This window comes from Pezoporus wallicus, unplaced genomic scaffold (assembly GCF_028554395.1).
Source record: "Pezoporus wallicus isolate ANWC-B61680 ecotype Strahan unplaced genomic scaffold, APGP_CSIRO_Pwel_v1 contig_4901, whole genome shotgun sequence".
NCBI classification, from domain to species: Eukaryota; Metazoa; Chordata; class Aves; order Psittaciformes; family Psittacidae; genus Pezoporus; species Pezoporus wallicus.
The window spans coordinates 3,555,306-3,574,823 of record NW_026640354.1 but is presented as its reverse complement, the minus strand read 5'-3'; the positions used below and the strand labels follow the sequence as shown (position 1 = coordinate 3,574,823).

Sequence of the window (19,518 nt, the reverse complement as noted above, 5' to 3'; positions counted from 1 at the left end):
CATCTCACCTAAACATCTCACCTGAGCAGAACAGGTCAGCCTCCATCCTGAACTCTTACGTGACTAGGACACACCAGTGTACCCTGTGGTTGCCTTCATTACCTCCTCTGAATCAAGACTAGGAAGCTGCTCATGCAAACATACAGAGATGCAGCACAGAAGAAGAAAGTCCTCTCTAGGGTCATGTGAATGAGCTGTGTGTGTACACATGTTTCTAGATACACAGAAAGCAAAATATGAGAATCAAGGCATTACTTCTTCCTGTCAGTTTAGGAAACAATACTATGTACATTTATTTCTCATGGAATGTAAAATATAGTACAGGATAAAATACCTTTGCCATTTTCACTCATAGAGATCACGGCCAAAGAACAGGCTGGAACTGACAAGACAAAGAGCTACTTGGACCCAGTGTACATCTCCTCAGGGCCCTGGGGTTCTTCACAGCAGCTACACAAGGCATCCGGCAGAGGACTCTACTGACTCATGCAGCTTCAGCAATAAAGGGAGCACTTACTGCTGAGTCAGCAGGGAGAATGAAGATTAGAAGAAAGCCAACATGATCAAGAGACACTTTGCTAGCAGTTCCTTGAATCAATTTGTAGCAGTAGTATATGTCCATAAGCTTAGAGACAATTGACCAAAAAATGTCATAACCCGATCTGATCCTTCAGATAATGCCACAAATCAAGACAAGATTTGTGAACTCAGGTGTTCACATTGAGAAATTGTAATCATTGAGAAAACTGCACAGGGTAGCCTACTTTCTTTAAGGAAAGACAAACAAACAAACAAGAAAAGGCCTTTCCCTGTGCTTAAAGTCGTTTTCCTGCACTCTTGGTTCTCACCTCACGGAATATTCTGTATTTTAGCTCCTCACTCATTGCAGGGCTGGGCCTTTCAGCAGTTCACTTTAACACTGGTCCAAGACAAATCTGCCTTCCATCTGTACCTGAGACAGAATGCAATCCACAGCCATCTTGGTCACCTACTGCCTTGGTGAATAAAGTGGTTGCAGACCACTTATCAACTCCCATTCCTTTGAGTCATCTTACTTGGAAGACATATAGAGCTGAGGCAAAGCTAGAAATATTTCATTTTTTAGCTCCCTGCTGTAGAAATATAAACAATGGAAATATTCAGGGTGGAAAAGTCTGGAACAGGTACTTCGCTGTTATCCTAGAAGATGGTCTCATTGATTTGTTAAGTGGGAAGGGAAAGAGAGGGGTCCTACTTTACAGTGGCCAGTAGCCACAATCCTGCTGATGCAGTTTTCCTCAATGTCCCCTTTTCTGTGTACACAGGACCTACACATGTCTTTGACATTGCACTAGAAAACGCTGAAAAGATGAACACTGTAATAAGACACTGCACCTGCAGCTGCAGGGAATACTTCATAAGTCAAAAATTGTTTGATGTAATCAGGATAGGGTAATACTAAGGATATTAAGTACTTGCCAGGACTGCTAATCCAGTGCTTTCCAGACACTTTGATTGTACATAAGTATACTCAGTTCTTTCAAAATACTTGTGTCTTCATTGATGCTTTATAAACTGTTTGGTTGCTTTATAATTGGTGCTTTATAAACTGTTACTGACCACTTTCCTTTCTTGTATTTCTGACTGTGGCATTTTGCCTTGTATGACATGCAGTACAAGAACTCCATGAATCCAATGCTTACCAATTTATTTGTCTACTGTTACGGTTTAGTCGAGTAGCAACTGTCAAATCAAACAGGGAAGGTCATTACCTGCTAATTTTGTGTCATTGTCTGAATGTGCAACATTATCTTTTCAAAACATCTTTGCAAAATGCTTTTGGGAAAAAAAAAATCTGACATTCCTACTTAGGTGAAATATTTTTGAACTACTCCTTTTCCCTTCCCATTTCAGGCAATCATGTCCCTTTCCATCGTCACTTATTCATCTGATTTAGCTAAAAACATATAGAAATAGTGTATATTCTAAGCCACGTCTTTATTTCAAACTGCCAGATTTTACATTTATGTGTACCTTACTACCAACCAGCTGGAATAAAAAACAAGTGAGCATCTGTTTAAACTTGCCAAACGATCAGTCAAGATGAAAATGGAAAAAATGCTTTTCTTCAGTATGATAAAGCAAGTACATTAAAAGGTAGTCTGGCAAGAATAAATACTTCATAAAAAATTGAACTGAAGTGTACTGGAGCATGCTTTGATATTCTTTAAAGGTAACGAAATGCATGAGCGCCTTATACCTCATCTGCTTTATTAAATGGCTTAATAATAGAAGTATTAGCAATTTTATTGTAAATAAATGCATATCATTCATAAATGAGCTTTAAAATTATTTTCATTTTCAGCCTATAAAAAATGTTAAGATTTCTTATGTTCTAAACTTCCCTCTATTACTTCTCTTTGCACCAAGTAAAACGTTAAAGTTTTTTAATTAATATTCAGTGTCCAAAAATGAAACAGGAAGAAAAATCTATGTGAATATTCTAAAAATATATGTTTTCATAAGAGACATGGCTTCTATTTTAAAACCACAGCGGTATTAGGACTTTAGTGCAAAGTTCAGCCTCAAATTAATGCCAGTTGGTACCTCAGAAGGCACACCACCCACATCTTTATTTCTAAGTGCCTAATAGCAGTTACTCTACGAAAGCTAACTGCTCAGAGTTTTTCATAATAAAGATCAGACTGAAGAAAAATGTGCAAATTCAGAATCAAAAAGAGTTAATTAATCAATAAACCATTTCGATCAGTATTTATCAATGCATCACAAACCAAAACTTTTAAACTACCAAAAGAAAAGATGAATTTATGGTGAAGTTTCTCCTTTCTATCAGTTACATTTAAAATGGGAAGATTATTACTAATAGTAAAAAGTGTAGCTAGAAGGCCAGACCTTTGCAGCCAGTGCAGCTTATTATGCAAGCATCAGTCTGTTCTGCTCTCAACTGGACATTCCCGACTGTGGCTATACATGTAAGTTGAGAGTTTTATTGTATCTCATGAATATTTTTACATTTTATGCTAGCATGGTAAAAATCACTTCTACAGCATTTAAATTTTAACAAGAGATGTCCCTGGCCCCAAAGGGTTCATGGCTTAAAAGAAACTTGCCAAGACATGTTGGAAGACAGCAACTCAGGAATGGAGAGAAAGGCAGAAGAGTACTGCATTAATGAGGACAAGCAGAAAAGAGTTTGAATTCAGAATATCACCTAAGTTTCCCTAGACCTAGCAGGTAAAAAGCACACACTGACTTCTGCAAGTCCTTCTACAGCAGAAATTGGGAGAGTAGGTATCAGAAGGCCTCATGTGAGCTGGTATATGATTTCCTGGCAGAGGTACGTCACATACCTCCTAAGTTTAGGAATATTTCTAAAGGCTCAGCTTAAATCCTAACAATTCATTTTCCCAAGCAAGTGACAAAATGTCACTCTTCCATACTTATGATTTTTGATAATTTATGGGCAGGGCTTCAGTGACAGATTTTGTGCAGGCATGGAGGACCCCAGAGCCCAGGCTGAGCTTCCCTATACTATGCCAAGCCTGTGGCTGACACCAAGGACTGGGTGGTATTTTCAGTCATGTACCATTGCCTTGCTGGAGGAGTAGGGCTGCAAGAACTGCAGCAACACAGAGATCCTAACTGAGCCTTAGCATCCCGCTGGGTTTCTGCCAGGCACCAAGCCACCAAGCTGGCATGCATCCCTCTGTGTCTGCACCCACCAGCTCCCTGGAGACAGGAGTCAGATTATGGAACCTGCCGAACACAGACAGCAGCTTGCAGGCCATGGGACAGTGACTCCACTGCTGCAGTGATGCCTTACCCTGACTTGGTGTGGGGCCACCAGAAACACCAAGGGGTACAGAGCAGAAAGAGAAAATCGAAACAGGATGAATGAAACCATGGTTCTAAAAGGACAAGATACAGAGAGAGACGTGAACATTTTTCTGATTGCTTACTAGGACTTAAGAAGATTGATCCTCTTTCCCAGACTGACAGGACAGGATCACATATCAGGTCAGAGACCCTCCTAGACAGGTTCAAAGACACAGTTTAAATATGTGTTGTTATACATGGCAGGTGTCCAGCAGAGAAATTTTATAAAAGGTTTGACTTCTGTTCAAATTAGAGACAGAAACAGACCTAGGGAAAGGGGACTCCCAAAGAAACTGAGGACTTTAACAGAGAATTACCTCTACCAGCCCACTATACACTACAGGCAACAGCAGAAATAAGGAACATCTCACATAACTTAAGACATTTACAGCATGTGAATCATCTAACTTCAGCTTCAGATCTACAGCAAGATTAAATGACAAATATTGTAAAAGCACCTGTTTCTATTTGTTGACCATACCAGGAGACTAAGCAGCCCAGATACAGACATCTACAAATAAGACATCTTCCATCTGTCTACATTTGAGCAATCTGTCCAAAACTGAATAGATTAGTTGCAACCCATATCACATTGATGGGCCAGTTTTCTGAGGAATGGTGGGGAGAAAGGGACTAAGAAACACCTCCATCATGCAGAAACACTCAAGGAAAGAACATTGCTCTTCACTGTCTGACATTTTAAGGTAAGTTAAGTTGCTGTTTAAATAAACAATATATTTCACTTCTTATCTGTATTTCTACACAGCTGAAACAATTCTGTGGGGATAGAATTCAAAGAGCAATTATTAGGATGCAAAATTAGAATACAGAAAACTTTCTTATAACATAGATGCTTATGAGAAGCAAGTAACACAGGAGCAAGAGAAGCTGGAGAAGAAACACTGAGCAATGGAAATACATGGTTGGAAGAGGAAAATGAATGCAAGAACTACATAAGAAAAAAGATATGTCAAGGCTCTGTAAATGGGATGAAAAGATTATATTAAATATACTAAGAGAGAAGAAGCCAGCAGAGGCATATAAAAGAAAGGAGGAGAAGAGATTAGAACAGCTTCTTGTCAGTGTATTTGAATATCATATTTTAGTAGTGCCATCATGAAATATTTCTCAGTCTCTTTCGTTCACATTTAAAATGGGCATGAAATAGAGAGCTGATCATATCTAAGCATTTTACTGAAAAGAGGCTACTGATTTTTTTTTTCAACCCTGTGTCACTTTTGAACATACCGCACAATGTATGTATTTAAACTATTTACATTTGATGGCTTCCTTTCTGTATGATATGCTTACTTTTAAAAGCCACGTATGATACACAAAAAATAAAGCACAAAAATCTATTATTACAAATATACAAAAATAATATTACAAATAAACAAAAATAGTTTATGAAGAATAACTTTTTTAATGCATTACTTAAATACATGTATAGTCCTCCTACTTGTGATATCAATGTATAGCCTCTGATCTCATGTTCTCATGATACAGATATTCATAATTGCATTTCTTCCTGACACAGAAAGCAAGCATTAATGTTAATACTCTTCCTTGCCTACTTACATTTATATATATTATACAGGTACTATGTGCATTCATATATATATGTGTATATTCTATAAGAATGTTTACTTCAATAAGCACAAACATCCATGTATTCATGATGCCTAAAATATGAACTTGTAAAAGCTTAAAATCTTCAGGCAGATTCAAACATCTTACACTCTCCTTCTAGACACGCCTATATTAGGAAACTGGATGTGTGCATGCAGAGCGATCAATAAACGAAGAGGAGTTGCCAGTGAAAGAACCCACGTTCTGGTAAAGGTACAATTGGAACACCTCAAATTATCCTAAACTGATGGGAGATCAGATAATCATTCTGGTATCTATGCAGTGGACACTTGAAATTTCATGTGGAATCTAATATTAAATTGAAACCTGAACAGCTCCCATGTCATAGAGACCAAGACTAAGTAAATTTTGTGTCACTTAGTGTGAAGATGACACCCTATAAAATAAATTAAATGCACACTCTGAAGGAACCTATATATAAAGAAGAGCAACCTCGTATCATCTATCTGGACTTGTGCAGTTAGCACTGTCCCACATTATATCCTTTTCTCTAAACTGGAGGGGCATGTATTTGACAGATGGACTACTCAGTAGATAAGGAACTGGCTAGATGATTGCACTCAAAGACTTGAAGTCAATCACTTTGAAGTCCAAGTGGAGATCATTGACAAGTGGTGCTCCACAAGGGTCTGTACCGGCACTGGTGCTGTTCAACATCTTTGTTGGCAACATGGACAGTGGGACTGAGTGCATCCTCAGCACTATCTCTTTCTCAGATATTTTAATAACTTTTATAATATGATGTTAAAAGTGTATATGACACTTATGTTCATAAACTTAACAACAACTTTGTCAACGAAACAATTTACTCTGGATGTCCACCATGGAGCCAAGGAAGTGATTTGGTTAAAAGAGTATACTTTTGCCTTTTTCCAAGTATCCTCATCTGAAATCACAAAGTATATCACTCTGACCTATATGCTTTTGTTCCCAATTCTAAAACATTCCTTTAGCTGAAGATAACCCTTGCCATGTTCAATCAAATCTGAGATACTAGGCAATTTAGAGAAGGACATAACTCTTTCCTTTTTTAAAAACATTGGGAAATGCAGCTAATGCTAAGTATATGTTGTGTTCACATTTCATTATTACATTTACAGAACTAGTTCAGCAGGGAAAGAAGACCTTGAGATTTTCCTTCCTGGGCAACAACTTGATCTGAATCTTAAATATATGCTGCAATTTTTAAATGTGTGCACACACTTTAGGCAATTATAGGCACTCAGCCAATGTTTTAAACCTGAAATACTGATATCTTGACATCCTGGATATTGATGTCCAGTGCTTGACTCCAAATACCAACAGATTCCATGATCTGCATCTTTGAAAACTTATCTCAGTTTTTCAGTATTATAACATCCAAAAAGAGTGAAGATGAAAATGGTTGTCCCAGACCAAACTAAAGGTTTACACAGCCACCCCATAGTCAGCTTCAGAAGTGACTGTAAGTAAAAGCTGAAGGAGTAAAAACAGGGCAAGATTCTCTCCTAATATTTTCCCAACCTCCTTATTTTCAGTTCAGGAAAATTCCTGGATATGATTTTGCACACTTTCTGATACCCCCCCTCACCACTACCATCATTGAATTTCTCTTTCATACACTTGTCTAGTATTCCCAAGACTATGAAAAATTTTAATTATGTATGTCCCGGGTTCAGCAGTAGCAGTCATTTTTCTCCTGCTTAGTAGCTTTGTGCAGTTAAGTGGTTTTGATTCTCAACCTGAGAACAGCGCTGATAACACCGATGTTTTTAATTGCTGCTTAGTAATGTTTAGCCTGACCAAGGACTTTCTGAGTCTCATGCTCTGCCAGGGAGGAGGGAAAGCCAGGAGGAAGCTGAGACAGGACATCTGACCCAAACTAACCAAACAGGTACTCCATACCACAGCACATCATATCCACTATATAAACTGGGGGCAGTTACCTGGAAGGGCTAAATCACTGCTCGGGTTGGGCTGGGTGTTGGTTGGCAGGTGGTGAGCGGTTGTATTCTCTTCCATTGTTATTTCCCTTATCATTATTATTATTGGTGGTAGCAGCAGTGTTTTGGGTTATACCTTAGTTACTGGACTGTTCTTATCTCAACCACTGGGACTTACATTCTTTCGATTCTCCTCCCCATCCCTCCTGGAGCAGAGGGGAGGAAGTGAGGGGAATGAGACAGGGTTCTGTGTTATGGCTGGGTTTAAACCACGACAATCTACAACACCCTTTGACAGAGAATTTCAAAGGTCAATTACCTGCTGCATGAAGAATCACGTCTTCTGTTTTGAGCATGACTCCATCCAGATTTATTTGATGCCTGCTGTTCCTTTTGCTAGAAAAGACAGTGAATAATCTATACAGGCTTTCCTTGCCACTGATGAGTCTGTAGTACCATAGTCTCATAACATGTCCTTTTCTTCCTCCCAGGCGCAAGGTTTCTCGCAGACTCAGCTAATCCTTGAATGGCTTTTCAATTGAAATACTGGGTGTTTGAGAAAATGGTCTCTTTAAACACACAGCATATTAGTTTATTTTTATGAAAATGTATGCATTTGGATCAAAGAAGCATGCAGAAGAGTACTATGGTGAAACTTCAATTCCCATTCATTCACATGGAATTTTGAAGTCTGAACTCAGATGAAGGTTTTCCTTACGGTATGTCTCTTGGGAAGAGTTATGTGCCCAAGAAACCCAGCTTAGTGCGGGGCAACCTAAAGCCCCAGATAACTGGTGATATTCCCACAAAAGATCTGCTTGAAACCTCCCTAAAATTAATTTCAAACTACCACTTTCCAGGTTTATGGAAACTGTGTTTTGAGGAAATGAGCAGGCCATACTTTGTCAACAGCAGAGATGGCAGTAATGGTGACACCTTACTTTTTGTACTTTCACTCACTAGAACCAAAGACATAAGGGAACAAAGGGTCACTTGGATTACGGTCCTAGTTTAGGAAACTCTTTCTATATTTTGTGCTGATTGGTCATTGTGGACTGAGTCTCCCTGAAAGAGGCCTAAGAGAAATAATAGAAATTGAGGATACCCTTGTTAGCCCTAACTAAACACTCCTATCCTTTTTTTTCTGGCTTAACAAGTTATGTGAAGAAAAAACTGCATGTTTCAGAATCTCAAAAAAGGAACTTGAACCCAAGTCTCCATCTAAGATCTTTTTTAAACAAGATTCTGTACTGTTACCTTGAACAACATCTTAAAACGGAGGCCACAGCTGAAACTGGTGAGAAACTAACAGCATGTTTTGTGAATTTTAAACATGAAACTCTTCCTAAGAGCAGAAGGCTAAGCTCTAGGCAGAATTATCAGTCCTTTATTTTCACTAATGCAAGGAAAAATTCAACACAAGACACCATCTTTTAACACTGCTCTTGCAATTAGTGATCTCAGTGACACACAAATGCACAAAATCACTCTTCTCCAGACCACATAAGCAAAATAGAAGACATTAAAGATGGATTCAGCATTAACTCTGAGTTTCTTTCTTTTCAGTAGAGTGAGCCAAAACAATACGGGGTTTTTTGTATTTGTCACAGTTCAATTTGATTAATGACTAGGCAATATCCTAGAGTAGATTAATAACATCAGAGATGAAAGGGCATTTTAAAAATATTTTCCCTCCTCTCAGCATAAAGAGGATTTCAGTGCATTTAGATAATTAACATGAAAACAGTGGCCTTGTTTTTATTCTGATCTTTGCATAAATATTCTCCAATTAATTTGGTAAAGCTTATGATATAGCCCACATGTAAAAACTGGGATGAGTTCTTCCTAGCTTTACAGTCATACAACAGTGCAACTAGTTAGAATCTCATCACCAGAGTAAAAGAAACCCTGAACCAGTGATCAAGGTTTTTTTAAATGACAACCCTTATATATGCAAGATATAAAGTATTGAAAATACAGATTTCATAGATTAGAAGACCAGAAAAAAAATATTCTGATCACCTAATAAACAAGAGCCAAAGAACATGAAGTCACCTAAAATGTTATCGGTAATACAAACACTTCTGAGTATCTATGAAAAATGCAACTGAAGAAGCACAAATTCAGGAGAGATGCCACAGAATGACAACTGGTCAAAATAAAGAGCCACAAATATTTATGTGAAATTATGGCTTAAAGTAAGTGAAATAGATGTCTTTCCAATAGAAAAAAGCTTTATGTTATTGTCACAATGAAAGTGTTGTAGCATAGAAAAATTACTGGATAAACAATTTAATAAATAACATAAATGCAAATCAACAGTGCTTTGATACAAACTATGGTAGAATAACAGAATTGACCAGTCCTGCACGGAATTTTGCTCTGTACATGAGATACAATAAATTCCAGTGTGGAAAAAAAACCCTCTAAGTGAAAAGGGACATATTTGAGAATGGAGTTCTATGAAACAGGAAGGCATGTACCAAAGAATGCAGGTCACAACTAGGATATTAAGTGTACAGCATCAAAAATGGAAAAATGCAAGAAAACATAATGAAATGGGATAATTGTAGATCTTGGATAACCCAATGAGCAACAACTCAAATCTGTAAATGGCAAATCTTGAAGATATAATCTTCCAGAACAAGAGGAAGTTACTTCTTGAAGCATCACAGAATTGAGAGAAGACTATTCTGGGAAATGATTGTCACCTTGGAAGACAAATAGCCTTAAAACAGACAGTTCAAATTCATAGGCTGGAGACCCTTGTTAATTCCATTTTAAACATATCTTTAGATTTCAATCACAATAAGCAGAAAGAAGTCAGGATTAAGAATATCCAAACTAATATGTAAAGTGATACTAAAATAATGAGGTTAAATGCATTAAGTAAGACATAAGATATATAAAAAATGTCATGAGTGGCAGGGACCATACATGTAGCATTCATTTTGCTCTGAAAACCAAGAATATTTCTGCTGATAAATGCACATATAGGGGAAGGGAGGAAAGAAACAAGGAAGGTAAGATGCAAACCAGTGGAGTGAAAGGAAAGGATCTGAGATACTACTTGAGATAAACAGGGAGTTGTCATAATCTACAAAGGCAGCTTTCATCAAATGAGGGAAACAATTGAGGAAAATGAGGGAAAATTTTGTTATTCAACATCTTTGTTGGTGACATGGGCAGTGGGATTGAATGCACCCTCAGCAAGTTTGTCAATGACACCAAGCTGTGTGGTTCGGTTGATATGCTAGAGGGAAGGAATGCCATCCAGAGGGACCCTGACACACTTGTGAGGTGGGCTGATGCCAACCTTATGAAGTTTAACCATGCCAAGTGCAAGGTCCTACACCTGGGTCAGAGCAATCCCAAGCACAGCTACAGGTTGGGCTGAGAAGAGATTCAGAGCAGCCCTGTGGAGAAGGACTTGGGGGTGTTGGTTGATGAGAAAATGAACATGGGCTGGTAGTGTGTGCTCGCAGCCCAGAAAGCCAACCGTATCCTGGGCTGCATCAAAAGGAGTGTGACCAGCAGGTCGAAGGAGGTGATCCTGCCCCTCTACTCTGCTCTTGTGAGACTCCACTTGGAGTATTGTGTACAGCTGTGGTGTCCTCAACATAAAAAGGACATGGAACTGTTGGAACAAGTCCAGAAGAGGGCCATGAGGATGATCAGGGGACTCGAGCACCTCCTGTATGAAGATAGGCTGAGAGAGTTGGCTCTGTTTAACCTGGAGAAGAGAAGGCTGTGTGGAGACCTCATAGCAGACTTTCAATATCTGAAGGGGGACTATAAGGATGCTGGAGAGGGACTCTTCATTAGGGAGTGGTGATAGGACAAGGGGTAATGGGTTCAGACTTAAACAGGGGAAGTTTAGATTGGATATAAGAAGGAAGTTCTTTACTGTAAGGGTGGTGAGGCACTGGAATGGGTTGCCCAAGCAAGTTGTGAATGCTCCCTCCCTGGCGGCGTTCAAGGCCAGGTTTGACAGAGCTTTGGGTGACATGGTTTAGGGGGAGGTGTCCCTGCCCATGGGAGGGAGTTGTAACTAGATGATCTTAAGGTCCTTTCCAACCCTAACTATTCTATGATTCTATGATTCCATGAATTGCAAGCGCACACTGCTGATTCATGTTCATTTTCTCATCCACCAACACCCCCAAGTCCTTCTCCGCGGGGATGCTCTGAATCTCTTCTCAGCCCAACCTGTAGCTGTGCCTGGGATTGCTCCGACCCACGTGTAGGACCTTGCACTTGGCATAGTTAAACTTTGTAAGGCTGGCATCAGCCCACCTCACAAGTGTGTTGAGGTCCCTCTGGATGGCATCCCTTCCCTCCAGTGTATCAACTGAACCACACAGGTTGGTGTCTTCGGCAAACTCGCTGAGGGTGTACTAAATCCCACTGTCCATGTCACCAACAAAGATGTTAAACAAGATTGGTCCCAATGCTGATCCCTGAGGCCACCACTCGTTTCTGGTCTCCATCCAGGCATTGAGTCATTGACCACAACTCTTTGTGTGTGGCCACCCAGACAGTTCTTTATCCACCAAGTATTCCACCTATCAAATTGATGACTCTCCAATTTAGAGAGAAGGATGTCGTGTGGGACAGTGTCTAATGCTTTGCACAATATAGAAGAGGGGTAAGAATAAAATCTGCATAGCAAAGGTAACTGCTGAAAATCAAACATAAATATATAAAAACAAATTGAAAGAAATCCCTTAAATTTATCAAAAGCAAGAAGCTTATGAGAGTCATGGTATTCTGGGAACTTCAGAGTACAAAGGCAGCAATTAGGGAAGAGAAGGACATTGCTAGGAAGACAGAAGATTTATTTGCATCATTCTTCACAACAGAGGAAGTTAGGGAGATATCTACTCTTGGGTAATAAAAATGAGGTACTATCAGATGAAGAGGTGTTGGACCAAATCAATCATTTGAAAAGCAGGAAGCTTTTAGGACCAAACACTCTGAACAAGAAGTCATTGAGCTATGCAACCTCCAATTGAAAAGCAACTCCTGTACTGGAAGGTTTGAGAGTAGCAAATGTTTCACATATATTATAAAAAGACTTTAGGATGATTCAGGAAATCAAAGATTTATAAATCTTACATCTGTACCTGACAAATTCAAAATAAGAAAATAAAACACCCCGAAGACCATGAGATGATAGATTTGCGCAAAGGAAGATGATGCCTCGCTCATGTGTTAGAATGTTTTCAACACATCAGTAAACTACCACAGTGGTCAAAGGACAACCAATTGACATAATTTATTTAAATTTCCTGAAGGCTTTGACAAAGTTTCTCATGGGAGACTGATAAAAGAAGAGACATGGACAGCTGACTGAAGACCTCTGTTCAGTGTAACAGCTACCAGAAGCAGCAAGATATTAAAATGCATCAAGAACAGGACCGAGATGATAAAGAACAACGTTATATAAAGTGCTGCAACCTCATCTGAACTATTGTGTGCAGTGCGGGTTTCTACACATATAGAAAGATATCAAAAAACTAGAGGGTATTTAAGAGGAGCATGATAAGAAAGATAGAAAATCCTTAAAAATCATGGTTTTGTGACAATATCTTAAAAAGGAAATTAAAAAGAGGCATGATAAAAATATGTGACATAATTGCTAGAAATTAGCCAGAATCTCATTTCTCCCTGCTTTAATACAAGGCTACAATGACACCTAATTACATCAAAAGGCAGGAAATTTAACAGAAGTGATACATATCTGTTTTCTACGTAGTATATATTTATTCTCTGGGACTCATTATTTGGTAAGGTTGAGCTAGAGAAAATAAGATTTAAAAGAACTAGATGTTTACATAGGCATCAAGAATGTACGGAGTTAAGAGTATTGCTGGGAAACTGAAACTTATTTGGAGACTTAAATAGATCTCTAAATAGTGCAGACTAAGTATCGTGGTTTGGCCCCAGCCAGTAACCCAGAACCATGCAGCCACTTGCTCACTCCCAGCCCCCAGCCCTTGTTCCTCCCTCAGCTCCCCAAGGGATGGGGAGGAGGATTGAAAGAATGTAAATCCCAGTGGTTGAGATAAGAGCAGTAACTAAGGTATAACACAAATCACTACTGCTACCACCAATAATAATAATAATGATAAGGGAAATAACAATGGAAGAGAATACAATGGAAGAGAATACAACTGCTCACCACCCACTGACCAATACCCAGCCCGATCCAAGCAGTGATCTAGCCCTTTCGGGTAACTGCCCCCAGTTTATATACTGGGCATGAAGGGCTGTGATATGGAGTACCTGTTTGGTTAGTTTGGGTCAGGTGTCCTGTCTCTGCTTCCTCTCAACTTACCCTCCTCCCTGGCAGAGCATGAGACTCAGTCCTTGGTCAGATTAAACATTACTAAGCAACAACTAAAAACATTGGTGTTATCAGCGCTGTTCCCAGGCTGAAAGTCAAAAACACATCACTGCACCAGCTACTAAGCAGGAGAAAAATGACTGCTGAACCCAGCATACTAGGTGAGATTTTATGATGTCAAAAATATTCCTACCCTCAGGTTTCTGCACATTCCTCAGGAGTGTTTAAGGGCCACTGTCCAAGGTAGGATGCTGCACAGGCCTCAGATATGACTCAGGCCCCTTCTGCTCATGCACCTAGTGTCACATATTGCATGAATTCCAATGTTTCTAGCCCAGTAATTGTGATTGAATAACAACATCAAACTAGTTAAACACAGTAGAAGAATCTAAAAGTTTTTGTAAAAATCTTCACTGAAGAATCCAAAGAAAGAAGCAAGCAAATCACTGACCATTTTCAAGTTGAAAACTCTCACCCAACCAAAGGGTTGCTTGAAATCTGGAAGGAAATGTCATTTTCTCAGGAAAAAAAAAAAAGTTCTCAAAAGAAACCTGGCATTTTCCCTGAAATTTTTCAATTTTAAAATAGAACTTTTTAAACACCCTTACCTCTGATTATGCTATATATTCTTGAGCACCATCTAGTGGTGCTGCATTATTAATTATTTATGAAAATACAAATCACTTCTCTAATAAAATTCAAATATAATCATATAATCTTTCAAAAGGTACCTAAAATTGAGAAGGCAGAATTTAACCTATTATTTATTGAATTCGTGTTTTCCCTTCAACAGAAAAGAAAAATTGCTATTGGTGAAATTGATTTAGAATCTGAACTAAGTAGAGAAATGCAATAGTTTTAATGGTTTGTAATGTACTAGGTCAGTAAATGTATACAAGGCGATGAAATTATTTCCAATTTACACCTGCTCCCAACCTGCTAGTCCCTGTTAGACTAACAAAAAAATTCCCTTCTTTTCATATTCAGGTATTTATTTAATTTCATACAGCTGTGATATGGCCAGCATCTTCCATTTTATTTCTTCACATCCAACCAAATTAAATAGCATTTCTCTTGAGATGGTCATACCAGCTTGGGATTTAAAATTTGCCCTGACTTACAGCAAGAAAATACTGCTCTAACAGAAATTTGGTGTTATACTTCAGAATCAGTGATGCAGTTACAGGGTCTATGCTTGCCAAAGGGGATTTTGAAGGGCCTGTCTGAGTAAAGCGACATTTGGGGAACAGACCAGTGCCACTTCTATGAAGCTTAAGATGCTCAGTAAAAATACCATTTAACCCTTACCTGAAAGTTGACTCTAAAACTATGGTTTCCATTATTGTGTATAAGGTGACATATCTAAGTGTCTGCAACTCTGTAGTCAATTAAACATGAGGATAACAATGGAGAATGAAGTATGAAAGTCTTTGCTGAAAAGCCTTTTTATGATTTCTTTTGTTTGTTTAATGTGTGACTTCTGTGTTGAAGACAGATTGTCTTATTTGCACAAAGGAGTGACAACTGCAGGCTACAACAGTGACCTTGACTTGGAAAAAGTCCCTCTAGGGGTGACAGGTGATTGAGTGAGAGAACAGTCCACTCTCCAAAGCCACTTGCTTTAAACTGTGGACTCCCTCTAAAAGTTGTACAAAAAATGTCAGTGAATTGTCATTCCTGTTAAAATTGTGTTGAATTCTGTGCTGTGTTCGCAAAACCCGGCCTGAAATCATCAACCTACTGTGACCAGAAGAACCAAAAATCTCAAAGTGCTGCTGTAGATTGGAAGGGGGAGGGGGAAGGGGGGGGAAGGGACCCAAACCAACACTTTAACTTATTCCATTCAACATATTAAATCGGGTAACCCTCATTTTTCTCACTAATACAGAAATTACTTAAAAATATTACTCTCCTTCATCTTTCCTAGTTTGGATAAAGCCCAACGTTGACTAAACAATCACATCAAGTATAGAAAGCAGCACTATAAATTTAGCATTCACTATGTTGTGCCTATCCCTACCACACTACTACCAAGCAACATAACACTTCTTTCAGTGCCTTGATACTTTCTTTGTAGTACAGATGGCATCACATGTCCCATGCAGTTCTAAGAACCCTCCCATGAAACAGTGTGGAATTGTATTAATACCTTATTCTTAGGTTTTAACAGAGGTACTTAACAATTTGGATCTACTCAGTATTTCTGAACGATGTGCATAGATTGACTTTACATCTGCCCTTCAGACTGCAGTTTAGCACTAAATTTACACACAAAATAGCACCATCCCAAACACAAATTATCTGTATGACCAATTTAAACAAACATATTGTTACATTTCTATTTATATATATATTGCAGACTTAAGCATATCCTGACTCTAACTCCTAGACTATCAAAATTACAGGTTTTTGTTATCTCAAATGCAGCGGCATGACACATAGCAAACAATTTCTGAAGTTGGCCTCAGTTCAAGTAGAAAGGGACCTAGAAGCGGATCATGGGTATTTGTGTACTTAAAAAATGGTGTAAAGTTATTTCCAGTGATTAAACCTCACATTGTTCAAGTCTAACTGCAAGAAATCCTGACCAGAAATTCGCGGAGTGCTCTCTGCTGCCATCCCATCCCTGTTTCTCAGCTCCCATAGTTAACCTAAGGATGAGTTGTGCAACTTGCATTATTTCCTAATGTTTATAGACAAGGGGCCAAGGAGTCTTCCCTCACCCATTCCCTCCAGCATTGCCATGTTTTCAGAAATTAGAAAAGTGGAAGTTAATCACCGGCTTGGGATAATTAGGAGATTGCTAAAGACAATGGTTTACCATACATTGTATATTGATTAATTTTTATTTCCACTCACAATTAAAGGAGCCACAACTTGCCAAAACCGCTAGCTTCGTTTCCCAAAAGGGAAACAGGCAAATGTGTTCATTCATAACTTTTTTTTTTTCTGCGACTTACCCTCAAGTTCTTCATTTAATATAAAGGGGGTGAAAAAGATACTTAAACTCTGCATTGCATGTACAACTTCTCTTGAAGTATTTCAGGCAAGATGATGATCACCCACAGATAACATCAAGTGTCACCGAATGTGAGAGAATATGATTCTCCCTAAGCCAGTTTTCATTGCATTGTATTTGCTGGGTGTAGATCATCCACATATCTCACATTTTCCTTGGTTTGGATAGATATTTTTTTGGATTATTTTTACAACAGGGACATAAAGTATTTATGTTTATAAAAGCTAGCAGGAATGTGGTTTATAGCTCATACCTATGGAAAACACACTAAAAAGCTACAACCGTACTTTCCTCTACTTTGGTCACAAGTGGTTTGTGACCAGTAATACCTCTGATCAGAATTTGTGCAGCATGTAATTGTTACCATAAAAGCTCTGTATTACTGGAATCCAAACCTTGCAGGGGCTCGGGTGGAGGTGTGGGGCAGAAAACGGTCTGTTTCAAGGACGGGTTGGTTTGGACCTTGTCCAGAAGTTTAAACTTTGGTCTCATCAGTGTGGGTGGGAGGGCGCATTCAAAGCCACGCAGACGTGTTTCACGTGGACTTTGAAAGCGCAGAGGGGCCGTAGCAGGGAGCCGGACCACACAGGCTCGGCAAGGCTTTGTTCTCCTGGCTGAATGGCAGTGGTGGGAGCGCACAGCTTCCAGGCTTCAAGCCGGTGACTGACAGCAGCATTTATTAAAATGTCATCTCCTAATTTTCACGCCGGATATCTGCTGTCGCGTAGACTGACCCGATCTCTCACGCCAGCGGGAAGGGCCAGAGGACAACCCAACCTGCCGTGGGGAGCAGAGGAAGCGCAGCCAGAGGGGAGAGAGAAAACGCAAATCCAGCCCTACCTAGCTGTAACAACATAAAGTAAAAAAGGAAGGGGGGTCGTGGGGGTGGGGGCGACAGGGGGGAGGGGAGTCAGCCTTCCTTGTGGCAAGGCTCTTTACGCCTATCTCCCCAGTCTTTAGTCCCTCACCCACTGCTAACCGTGATACTTCAGCCGCTGTCGCCTCGCTAACTCTGCTCGCAACCGGGCAGCGAGAGCCTCGCGTTCCGGACACACGGTTCCAGACACCGAGTTCCGGGCACGCCGCCTCAGGCATCGGGTCCCCATCCCTCCCGGTGGTGGACCCGGTGGCACTTGCCGTGCAGAGCGGCCGGAATGAATGCAGGAGCTATCTGGGCACAGCCTTATCTCTGTCAGAGAACAAATACAGCGTTAATTACAGCCTCGCGAAGAAAATTGCTATTGTTTCCAGTCAAAGACAGGCGACAGTTTGAAAGCGTTTATTCTCGGAGCCCTGTATCAGTTAATCTCCACCGACCGCGGTGCCGAACTGACAGCTCTTGGGGCTGCGACAGCGGGGCGTTATGCTTTAGGCGAAGGAACAAGAGGAAGGAGATCAAGCGCGGGCTTCCCCCGCCGCTACCCTCCGCCCCGCCATCCCCGTTCGTTTCCCTGGCTCCCTGCCCTGCGCGGGGGCGCAGCCACCCCCAGCGCTGGGAACGGCAGGCAGACACCCCCCTCCAAACACACACACCCCGCACGCCGAAAACAACGTTTGTGAGACGTGCTGGGCGCCGCGCGAGCAGCCGTGACGCGCGAAGCGCTCGGCGGGCACTAACGCCGGAGCCGGGAGGGAAGCGCCCCACGCACACGCGCACTAGCGCGCACGCACACGCGCGGAGCGGGGCGCAGGCGCGCGCAAGCCGCCACCCTCTCTTCTCCCTCCCCCCCCCCCTTTACTCCAGGAGAGCGGGGCGCGCACCATCCCCCGAGCCCGGCGGAGGGGGAGGCGCGCAGGGGGCGTGCGGAGGCGCGCAGAGAGCGCGCACAGGCGCGCACTCACGCAGCGGCACCCGCGGAGGCTCGGCGCGGCCGGCCGGCTGGCGGGCTGGCTCGCACACACAGACACGCGTGCACATACACACACACACACACACACACACACACACACACACACATACAGAGGCAGCGGCAGAGCCGCGCTCTCTCTCCCTCCGTACTCCCTACGCGCCCGGCGTTCACACCGCTCCCAGGGATCGGCAGCCGAGGACCCCCCACGCCGCTGTCCGGCCACCGGTGTCTGAAGCGGGAGGAGGAGTGAGGAAAGAAGAATAACTCTATTAGTAACAACAACAACAAAACCCACCAATAAATCTGCACTAGCGCCTTAGTCTTCCTCTCAGACCATCGCCTGGCTGGCATCGCCGCTCATCGCGCTGCTGTGCGGAGACTTTGTTTCAAGTAAAAAAAAAAAAAAAAAAAAACCACCAAAAACCCCTTCGCTTGCTCAGCCACTTCCATTTTTCCCCCCGCAGTCTTGCTGGTTTGAGGTGGTTTTTCTTCTTTCCCTTCGTGTGGTTGGATTTGGTGGATCAAGCACCAAAGCTGCTTTTTTTTTTTTTTCCTCGGTAGGGTGTGTGTGTGGCGTGCGGGGGTTTTCTCGCCGCGTTTTTTATCTTCTGCTCCTGTGCTGATTTTTTTTTTCATCTTGGTTTTGAACCTGAGCCGGGGAAAATGGGAAACGGTGCTTCCGACAGAAGGGGAGTCTCTCCATCACTGTTGTTGGGACGTGTGCCTATGGTGCTAGTGTTTTAGAGAAATAGCCTGACAGCTTTCGGAGTGGAAGGTAAGGGTGCCCGGGGCATTTCCATTTCCAGGGATTACGACCGGACAGCATTTAGTTTGGGATTCCGGGGAGGAAGT

The 19,518-nt window shown here is 41.1% G+C and overlaps 1 protein-coding gene and 1 long non-coding RNA gene across 8 annotated transcripts in view; one reads left to right on the top strand and one right to left on the bottom strand.

Annotated features, from left to right (window-relative positions):
• Positions 1–19,080, bottom strand: part of LOC130604382 (uncharacterized) — a 28,768-nt gene extending 9,688 nt beyond the window's left edge. Inside the window, exon 1 of the long non-coding RNA XR_008973441.1 lies at positions 18,962–19,080. This is a non-coding gene — a long non-coding RNA (uncharacterized LOC130604382). The remainder of the gene's footprint in view (positions 1–18,961) is intronic.
• Positions 19,081–19,204: 124 nt separating this feature from the next.
• The window catches only part of ADGRB3 (adhesion G protein-coupled receptor B3), a 468,139-nt gene continuing 467,825 nt past the window's right edge, over positions 19,205–19,518 (top strand). For 5 of the 7 annotated variants that reach the window (XM_057418854.1, XM_057418850.1, XM_057418851.1 and 2 more), the window contains exon 1: positions 19,205–19,441. The gene's annotated coding sequence lies outside the window, so the exon portion shown is untranslated. The remainder of the gene's footprint in view (positions 19,442–19,518) is intronic. The other 2 variants (XM_057418855.1, XM_057418852.1) reach the window with 1 other exon arrangement.